The sequence below is a fragment of the Triticum dicoccoides genome, chromosome 4B (assembly GCF_002162155.2).
Source record: "Triticum dicoccoides isolate Atlit2015 ecotype Zavitan chromosome 4B, WEW_v2.0, whole genome shotgun sequence".
NCBI lineage: Eukaryota > Viridiplantae > Streptophyta > Magnoliopsida > Poales > Poaceae > Triticum > Triticum dicoccoides.
The window spans coordinates 582447698-582458371 of record NC_041387.1 but is presented as its reverse complement, the minus strand read 5'-3'; positions in this window follow the sequence as shown (position 1 = coordinate 582458371).

The following is a 10674-nucleotide window of genomic DNA, read 5'->3' as shown; positions in this document are numbered from 1 at the left end:
AGTTATAGCATGAATAAAAGACATTTATCATGAACATTGAAATATAATAATACTTTTATTATTGCCTCTAGGGCATATTTCCAACAGTCTCCCACTTGCACTAGAGTCACCAATCTAGTTACATTGTGATGAATCGAACACCCATAGAGTTTTGGTGTTGATCATGTTTTGCACGCGAGAGAGGTTTAGTCAGTGGATCTGCGACATTCAGATCCGTGTGCACTTTGCAAATCTCTATGTCTCCATCTTGAACATTTTCACGGATGGAGTTGAAACGACGCTTGATGTGCCTGGTCTTCTTGTGAAACCTGGGCTCCTTGGCGAGGGCAATAGCTCCAGTGTTGTCACAGAAGAGTTTGATCGGCCCCGACGCATTGGGTATGACTCCTAGGTCGGTGATGAACTCCTTCACCCAAATCGCTTCATGTGCTGCCTCCGAGGCTGCCATGTACTCCGCTTCACACGTAGATCCCGCCACGACGCTCTGCTTGCAGCTGCACCAGCTTACTGCTCCACCATTCAACATATACACGTTTCCGGTTTGTGACTTAGAGTCATCCAGATCTGAGTCGAAGCTAGCGTTGACGTAACCCTTTACGACGAGCTCTTCGTCTCTTCCATAAACGAGAAACATGTCCTTCGTCCTTTTCAGGTACTTTAGGATATTCTTGACTGCTGTCCAGTGTTCCTTGCCGGGATTACTTTGGTATCTTGCTACCAAACTTACGGCAAGGTTTACATCGGGTCTGGTACACAGCATGGCATACATAATAGATCCTATGGCTGAAGCATAGGGGATGACACTCATCTCTTCTTTATGTTTTGCCGTGGTCGGTGACTGAGCCGAGCTCAATCTCACACCTTGTAACATAGGCAAGAACCCCTTCTTGGACTGATCCATTTTGAACCTCTTCAAAATCTTATCAAGGTATGTGCTTTGTGAAAGACCTATGAGGCGTCTCGATCTATCTCTATAGATCTTGATGCCTAATATATAAGCAGCTTCTCCAAGGTCCTTCATTGAAAAACACTTATTCAAGTAGGCCTTAATGCTGTCCAGAAATTCTATATTACTTCCCATCAAGAGTATGTCATCTACATATAATATGAGAAATGCTACAGAGCTCCCACTCACTTTCTTGTAAACGCAGGCTTCTCCATAAGTCTGCATAAACCCAAACGCTTTGATCATCTCATCGAAGCGAATGTTCCAACTCCGAGATGCTTGCACCAGTCCATAAATGGATCGCTGGAGCTTGCATACTTTGTTAGCGTTTCGAGGATCGACAAAACCTTCCGGCTGCATCATATACAGTTCTTCCTTAAGATGTCCGTTAAGGAATGCCGTTTTGACGTCCATTTGCCATATCTCATAATCATAGTATGCGGCAATTGCTAACATGATTCGGACGGACTTCAGCTTCGCTACGGGAGAGAAAGTCTCGTCGTAGTCAATCCCTTGAACTTGTCGATAACCCTTAGCGACAAGTCGAGCCTTATAGATGGTAACATTTCCATCCGCGTCCGTCTTCTTCTTAAAGATCCATTTGTTTTCTATCGCTCGCCGATCATCGGGCAAGTCTGTCAAAGTCCATACTTTGTTTTCATACATGGATTCTATCTCGGATTTCATGGCTTCAAGCCATTTGTTGGAATCCGGGCCCGCCATCGCTTCTTCATAGTTCGAAGGTTCATTGTTGTCTAACAACATGATTTCCAGGACAGGGTTGCCGTACCACTCTGGTGCGGAACGTGTCCTTGTGGACCTACGAAGTTCAGCAGTAACTTGATCCGAAGTACCTTGATCATCATCATTGTTTTCCTCTTCAGTTGGTGTGGGCATCACAGGAACGGTTTCCTGCGCTGCGCCACTTTCCCGCTCAAGAGGTAGTACTTCATCGAGTTCTACTTTCCTCCCACTTACTTCTTTCGAGAGAAACTCTTTTTCTAGAAAGCATCCGTTCTTGGCAACAAAGATCTTGCCTTCAGATCTTAAGTAGAAGGTATACCCGACAGTTTCCTTAGGGTATCCTATGAATACGCATTTTTCCGACTTTGGTTCGAGCTTTTCAGGTTGAAGTTTCTTGACATAAGCATCGCATCCCCAAACTTTTAGAAACGACAGCTTAGGTTTCTTTCCAAACCATAATTCATACGGTGTCGTCTCAACGGATTTAGACGGTGCCCTATTTAAAGTGAATGTAGCTGTCTCTAGAGCGTATCCCCAAAATGATAGCGGTAAATCGGTAAGAGACATCATAGACCGCACCATATCCAATAGGGTGCGATTACAACGTTCGGACACACCGTTTCGCTGAGGTGTTCCAGGCGGCGTGAGCTGTGAAACGATTCCACATTTCCTTAAGTGTGTACCAAATTCGTGACTTAAGTATTCTCCTCCACGATCTGATCGTAAGAATTTTATCTTTCGGTCACGTTGATTCTCTACCTCATTCTGAAATTCCTTGAACTTTTCAAAGGTCTCAGACTTGTGTTTCATTAAGTAGACATACCCATATCTACTCAAGTCATCTGTGAGAGTGAGAACATAACGATATCCTCCGCGAGCCTCAACGCTCATTGGACCGCACACATCGGTATGTATGATTTCCAACAAGTTGGTTGCTCGCTCCATTGTTCCGGAGAACGGAGTCTTGGTCATTTTGCCCAAGAGGCATGGTTCGCACGTGTCAAACGATTCATAATCAAGAGACTCTAAAAGTCCATCGGCATGGAGCTTCTTCATGCGCTTGACACCAATGTGACCAAGGCGGCAGTGCCACAAGTATGTGGGACTATCGTTATCAACTTTAAATCTTTTGGCATCTACACTATGAACATGTGTAATATTACGCTCGAGATTCATTAAGAATAAACCATTGACCATCGGAGCATGACCATAAAACATATCTCTCATATAAATCGAACAACCATTAGTCTCAGACTTAAATGAGTAGCCATCTCGTATTAAACGAGATCCAGATACAATGTTCATGCTCAAACTTGGCACTAAATAACAATTATTGAGGTTCAAAACTAATCCCGTAGGTAAATGTAGAGGCAGCGTGCCGACGGCGATCACATCGACTCTGGAACCATTCCCGACGCGCATCGTCACCTCGTCCTTTGCCAGTCTCCGTTTATTCCGCAGCTCCTGCTGTGAGTTACAAATATGAGCAACGGCACCGGTATCAAATACCCAGGAGTTACTACGATTACTGGTAAGGTACACATCAATCACATGTATATCAAATATACCTTTGGTGTTGCCGGCCTTCTTATCCGCTAAGTATTTGGGGCAGTTCCGCTTCCAGTGACCCTTCCCCTTGCAATAAAAGCACTCAGTCTCAGGCTTGGGTCCATTCTTTGACTTCTTCCCGGTAACTGGCTTACCAGGCGCGGCAACATCTTTGACGTCCTTCTTGAAGTTCTTCTTACCCTTGCCCTTCTTGAACTTAGTGGTCTTATTGACCATCAACACTTGATGTTCTTTCTTGATTTCAGCCTCTGCTGACTTCAGCATCGAGAACACTTCAGGAATGGTCTTTTCCATTCCCTGCATGTTGTAGTTCATCACAAAGCTCTTGTAGCTTGGTGGGAGCGACTGGAGGATTCTGTCAATGACCGCCTCATCTGGGAGGTTAATGTTCAGCTGGGTCATACGGTTGTGCAACCCAGACATCTTCAGGATGTGCTCACTGACAGAACTGTTCTCCTCCATCTTACAACTATAGAACTTGTCGGAGACATCATATCTCTCGACCCGGGCATGAGCTTGAAAAACTAGTTTCAGCTCTTCGAACATCTCATATGCTCCGTGATGCTCAAAACGCTTTTGGAGCCCCGGTTCTAAGCTGTAAAGCATGCCGCACTGAACGAGGGAGTAATCATCAGCGCGAGACTGCCAAGCATTCATAATGTCTTGGTTCTCTGGGACGGGAGCGTCACCTAGCGGTCCTTCTAGGACATATTGTTTCCTGGCAGCTATGAGGATGATCCTCAGGTTCCGGACCCAGTCCGTATAGTTGCTGCCATCATCTTTCAGCTTGGTTTTCTCTAGGAACGCGTTGAAGTTCATGTTGACATTAGCGTTGGCCATTGATCTACAAGACATATTTGCAAAGGTTTTAGACTAAGTTCATGATAATAAAGTTCTAATCAAATTATGAACTCCCACTTAGATTTAGACATCCCTTTAGTCATCTAAGTGTTACACGATCCGAGTCGACTAGCCCGTGTCCGATCATCACGTGAGACGGACTAGTCATCGTCGGTGAACATTTTCATGTTGATCGTATCTTCCATACGACTCGTGTTCGACCTTTCGGTCTCCGTGTTCCGAGGCCATGTCTGCACATGCTAGGCTCGTCAAGTTAACCCTAAGTGTTTTCGCTGTGTAAAACTGTCTTACACCCGTTGTATGTGAACGTAAGAATCCATCACAGCCGATCATCACGTGGTGCTTAGAAACGACGAACTGTAGCAACGGTGCACAGTTAGGGGAGAACACTTCTTGAAATTTTATAAGGGATCATCTTATTTACTACCGTCGTCCTAAGTAAACAAGATGCATAATACATAATAAACATCACATGCAATTATATAGTTGTGACATGATATGGCCAATATCATATAGCTCCATTGATCTTCATCTTCGGGGCTCCATGATCATCTTGTCACCGGCTTGACACCATGATCTCCATCATCATGATCTCCATCATCGTGTCTTCATGAAGTTGTCACGCCAACGACTACTTCTACTTCTATGACTAACGTTTAGCAATAAAGTAAAGTAGTTTACATGACGTTATTCAATGACACGCAGGTCATACAAAAAATAATGACAACTCCTATGGCTCCTGCCGGTTGTCATACTCATCGACATGTAAGTCGTGAATCCTATTACAAAGAACATGATCTCATACATCACAATTCATCATTCATCACAACTTCTGGCCATATCACATCACATGATCAATCGCTGCAAAAACAAGTTAGACGTCCTCTAATTGTTGTTGCATCTTTTACGTGGCTGCAATTGGGTTCTAGCAAGAACGTTTTCTTACCTACGAATCACCACAACGTGATTTTGTCAACTTCTATTTACCCTTCATAAGGGCCCTGTTCATCGATTCCGCTCCAACTAAGGTGGGAGAGACAGACACCCGCCAGCCACCTTATGCAACTTGTGCATGTCAGTCGGTGGAACCGGTCTCACGTAAGTGTACGTGTAAGGTTGGTCCGGGCCGCTTCATCCCACAATACCGTTGAGCAAGAAAAGACTAGTAGAGGCAAGTAAGATGACAAAGTCCACGCCCACAACAAAGTTGTGTTCTACTCGTGCAAAGAGAACTACGCATAGACCTAGCTCATGATGCCACTGTTGGGGAACGTTGCAGAAAATTAAATTTTTTCCTACGGTTTCACCAAGATCCATCTATGAGTTCATCTAAGCAACGAGTCTAGGGAGAGAGTTTGCATCTACATACCACTTGTAGATCGCGTGCGGAAGCTTGCAAGGTGATGATGTAGTCGTACTCGACGTGATCCAAATCACCGATGACCAGCGCCGAACGGACGGCACCTCCGCGTTCAACACACGTACGGGACGGGAGACATCTCCTCCTTCTTGATCCAGCAAGGGGGAAGGAGAGGTTGATGAAGATCCAGCAGCACGACGGCGTGGTGGTGGATGCAGGGCGTCACAGCAGCAGGGCTTCGCCGAGACTACGAGGGAGAGACGTAACGAGGGGAGGTGGAGGCGCCAGGGGCTGGTGTATGAAGTCCCTCCTCTCCCCCACTATATATAGGGGTGCCAGGGGGGCGCCAGCCCTAGTAGATGAGATCTACTAGGGGGGCGGCGGCCTAGGGGAGGTTTCCCTCCCCCCCAAGGCACCTAGGGGTGCCTTCCACCACTAGGACTCCTCCTAGGGGAAAACCCTAGGCGCATGGGCCTATAGGGGCTGGTGCCCTTGGCCCATGATGGCCAAGGCGCACCCCCTACAGCCCATGTGGCCCCCCCGGGACAGGTGACCCCACCCGGTGGACCCCCGGGACCCTTCCGGTGGTCCCGGTACAATACCGATAACCCCGAAACTTGTCCCGATGCTCGAAATAGCACTTCCTATATATAATTCTTTACCTCCGGACCATTCCGGAAATCCTCGTGACGTCCGGGATCTCATCCGGGACTCCGAACAACATTCGGGTTTCTGCATATCCATATCTTCATAACCCTAGCGTCACCGAACCTTAAGTGTGTAGACCCTACGGGTTCGGGAGACATGCAGACATGACCAAGACGCTCTCAGTCAATAACCATCAGCGGGATCTGGATACCCATGATGGCTCACACATGCTCCTCGATGTTGTCATCGGATGAACCACTATGTCGAGGATTCGATCAAACCCTGTATGCAATTCCCTTTGTCAATAGGTACGTTACTTGCCCGAGACTCGATCGTCGGTATCCCAATACCTTGTTCAGTCTCGTTACCGGCAAGTCACTTTACTCATACCGTAATGCATGATCCCGTGTCCAACACCTTGGTCACATTGAGCTCAATATGATGATGCATTACCGAGTGGGCCCAGAGATACCTCTCCGTCATACGGAGTGACAAATCCCAGTCTCGATCCGTGTCAACCCAACAGCTACTTTCGGAGATACCTGTAATGCACCTTTATAGTCACCCAGTTACGTTGTGACGTTTGATACACCCAAGGCACTCTTACGGTATCCGGGAGTTACACGATCTCATGGTCGAAGGAAGAGATACTTGACACTTGCAAAGCTCTAGCAAAACGAACTACACGATCTTTTATGCTATGCTTAGGATTGGGTCTTGTCCATCACATCATTCTCCTAATGATGTGATCCCGTTATCAACGACATCCAATGTCCATAGTCAGGAAACCATGACTATCTGTTGATCACAACGAGCTGGTCAACTAGAGGCTTACCAGGGACATAGTGTGGTCTAAGTATTCACACGTGTATTACGATTTCCGGATAATACAGTTATAGCATGAATAAAAGACAATTATCATGAACAATGAAATGTAATAATACTTTTATTATTGCCTCTAGGGCATATTTCCAACACCCGTAAGACACACAACCATGTTAGTAAAAGTTTTGTAGTGACTAGACTCGACTTCGGCCAAGGAGTTGGAAAGGGGGCTACGTACATGCAGTCGGCTCTGATACCAACTTGTGACGCCCTCGATTCAATCGTACACTAATCATACACGCAAATGTGTACGATCAAGATCAAGGACTCACGGGAAGATATCACAACACAACTCTAGACACAAATTAAAATAATACAACCTTTATATTACAAGCCAGGGGCCTCGAGGGATCGAATACATAAGCTCGAATACACCAGAGTCAGCGGAAGCAACAATATCTGAGTACAGACATAAGTTAGACAAGTTTGCCTTAAGAAGGCTAGCACAAAAGCATCTACGATCGAAAAGGCAAGGCCTCCTGCCTGGGAGCCTCCTAACTACTCCTGATCGTTAGCGGCCTCCACATAGTAGTAGGCACCGGCAGTGGCATCTGGCTCCTGGGCTCCGACATCTGGTTGCATCAACCGGAAAGAAGAAAGGGGGAAAAAGGGGGAGCAAAGCAACCATGAGTACTCATCCAAAGTACTCGCAAGCAAGGATCTACACTACATATGCAACTTTATCAAAGAAAGGCTGTATATGTGGACTGGGCTGCAGAAATGCCAGAGTAGAGAGAAGGCCTAGTCCTATCGAAGACTAGCATCTTCTGGAAACCACCATCTTGCAGCAAACAAGAGGGAGTAGAGTAGCATAAAGTAAAGTAGTAGTAGTGTTATCAACATCGGCCAGAGATCCTTTCTCGACTCCCTGCGAGAAAGAAATCCCAGAGCCGTACTATCCATTTCTCATATCCAAAACTCATCACCATCCAATTCTCATCACAAGTATCCAGTTCTAGTTGTATCGATTGGGATACAACTCCAAGTGTCCGTTACCGTATGACAGGCTATCGATAGATGTTTTCTTCCTTGCAGGGGTGCACCAACTTACCCACCATGCTTGATTAACTCCGGCCAGACACACTTTCCTGGGTCATGCCCGGCCTTGGCCAAACAATACGTCGCAACCCGACCTAGGCTTAATAGAGAGGTCAGCACGCCGGACTAAACCTATGCCCCCAGGGGTCATGGGCCATCTCCCCAGAAACTCCTGCACGTTGCATACGCGGCCGGTGAGCAGACCTAGCCTCCCTTATACAAGCGAAGGCGTAACCAGTCCAACCCGGCGCGCGCCGCTCAGTCGCTGACGCCTATTAAGCTTCGGCTGATGCATACGACACAGAACGTCCATACTATGCCCACGTGATGGTTAGTGCTATCAGGCCAGAGGCCCCTCGGATCAAATATCCAAATCGTAGTGGATTAGGAATGCGCGGTAACAAGCAGAGACTCACGAAAGATGTGACCCCGTTGCCCCATCTCGAGGACTAGCGGCAAGGGCTAAGAATGCCCAGCCACGCCTCGTAATTAACTCTCGGGCACCTTCCAGGTCAACCCGACTCCACATCACTCGCAATTATGCTCGTGCGGGTACCCCTCGGGGTCGACCCGTCTTTAGTAACATGGCTCAGTGTAAAGTCATAGTAATCATAGTAACTGTGTGTCTAAACATCAAGGGGAAAACCCGAGGAATCACCCCCGGTGAATTCCACTCAATGTAAACATCAAGGTGAACGTAAGAGGAATCACCCCCGAGGTTCACACTTGAGGGGTTGCACGACAGACTCGTATCGGAAGTGGTTAAGGCGGAATCACCCTACCACGACCGAATAGCTACACCACAGGGTTAACATCAGAAGTGCTGTAGAGGTCTCACCCTCGGCACTCGATAGTAACCCAGCAGTGTCGAGCAACTAAGGGAAGGTGATGTGCGGTGTCGGGGCCTGGTCTTCGATCTCGTTGATCGGGTCTTCGATGATGAAGCAGGGGCAACAAGGACAAGGTGGGGGTCACTGATGGATCGCTAACCAACCTATACTAAGCAGTTTAGGATAAGCAGGTAAGGTAACAATAAGCAGGTTACAAAAGTAGGCTATACATCAGAATAGGTGCAAACAATAACAATAGCAAAACCTAATGCAAGCATGAGAGAATGGAATGGGCGATATCCGGATGATCAAAGGGGGGGCTTGCCTGGTTGCTCTGGCAAGGAGGGGTCATCGTCGACGTAGATGATCACAGGGGCAGCATCGGTCTCGGAGTCTACCAGAGGGAAGAGGGGGAAGAAACAGTAAATATAAAGCAAACATAGCATCACAAAGCATAACGTGGCAAAAAGCTGTGTCAGGTGTGACCTAACGTATGGCTACATGATATAGGTGAAGGGGGAATTCAACCGGGAATGTTTTCCCGGTTCCGGAACTATGTCAAACAGATGACAGGAGGGGAAATGATCCATGTTCAGATAGTTAGAGGCATCTGACAGGTAAACGAACAGCGTATTCGGATTCGCCTCGTCGTTCTGAGCAACTTTCATGTAGAAAAAAATTTCATCGGAGTTACGGTTTAATTTCTATGAATTTTCAAAGTTTTAAACATTTTCTAGAATTAAATAAATTAACAGAAGGGTTTATTGCGTTAGCATGACGTCAGAGTGACATCAGCAGTCAGCAGGGCGGCTGACTAGGTCAAACCAGGCCTGTGGGTCCCATGGGACCCACATGTCAGCCTCTATTAGTCTAAAAGTGTATTAAACTAAGTAATCTAGGTTAGTTAGATACTGGACCCCACCTGTCATAGACTAATTAGCTAAAGTTTAATTATTAAAACATTTTAGTTAGAGGAAATAAGCGGTGGGGCCCGCACGTCGGTGGCTGGGGCCTGCCCAGTCAGCAGTTGACCGAAGTCAACAGGACAGCCGGGCCCCAAGGGCCCACGGGTCAGCGACCGAGGGGGTGGCCCTAGCCGGCCAGGTCAGCGGTGGTGCCGGAGCTAGCTCCGGCGACCAAATCCGCGATGGAGGGCGCGGCCGTGCGTCGGGTTTCGCCGTCCGGCGGCCAAAATGGGCGCGGGCGGGCGTGTTCGAACGGGGAGAGTCCGTCGCGTCTTGTGGTGAGGTCGGTTGGGCTCGTGGCTGGCCGGAACTGCGCCGGCGACGAGTGGAGGTGGCGATGGGGTTCGGGCGTTCGACGCAACGGAGCAGCAGCGCGCTAATGCGTGAACTAACGGGCGCGGGAGGTGCTACGCAACGCAACGAGCACATTGGACTTCAGCCTGCGACCAAAAGGTCGTCGGAGTCACGCCGGCGACGTGCACGGGCCGCGACGCGTTCGGGCGCCGTGGGAGAAGCAGCTAGCACGCGTGCGAGGACGGCCAAAGAGATGGGGGAGGAAAAGAGGCTCACCGAGTGGCTCACACGATGGCCCACGGGGGTTTAGTAGTTGCAGACTCGGGGCAGATCGAACGGCGGCGTAGTTGTGGCCGCAGTTGGGGAAGAAGACGCGAGCGACGACGGTGGCGCTCCTCGGGCTCGACCCGGTGACGAGGAGGAAGAAGCAGTCCACCATGGACCTCCTGGACACCTCGGAGGAAGGAATGGGCGCCGGTGGCCGCGATGGAGCGCGGTGCTCGGCGGCGACGGCGCTCGGTGGCGATGGATCTG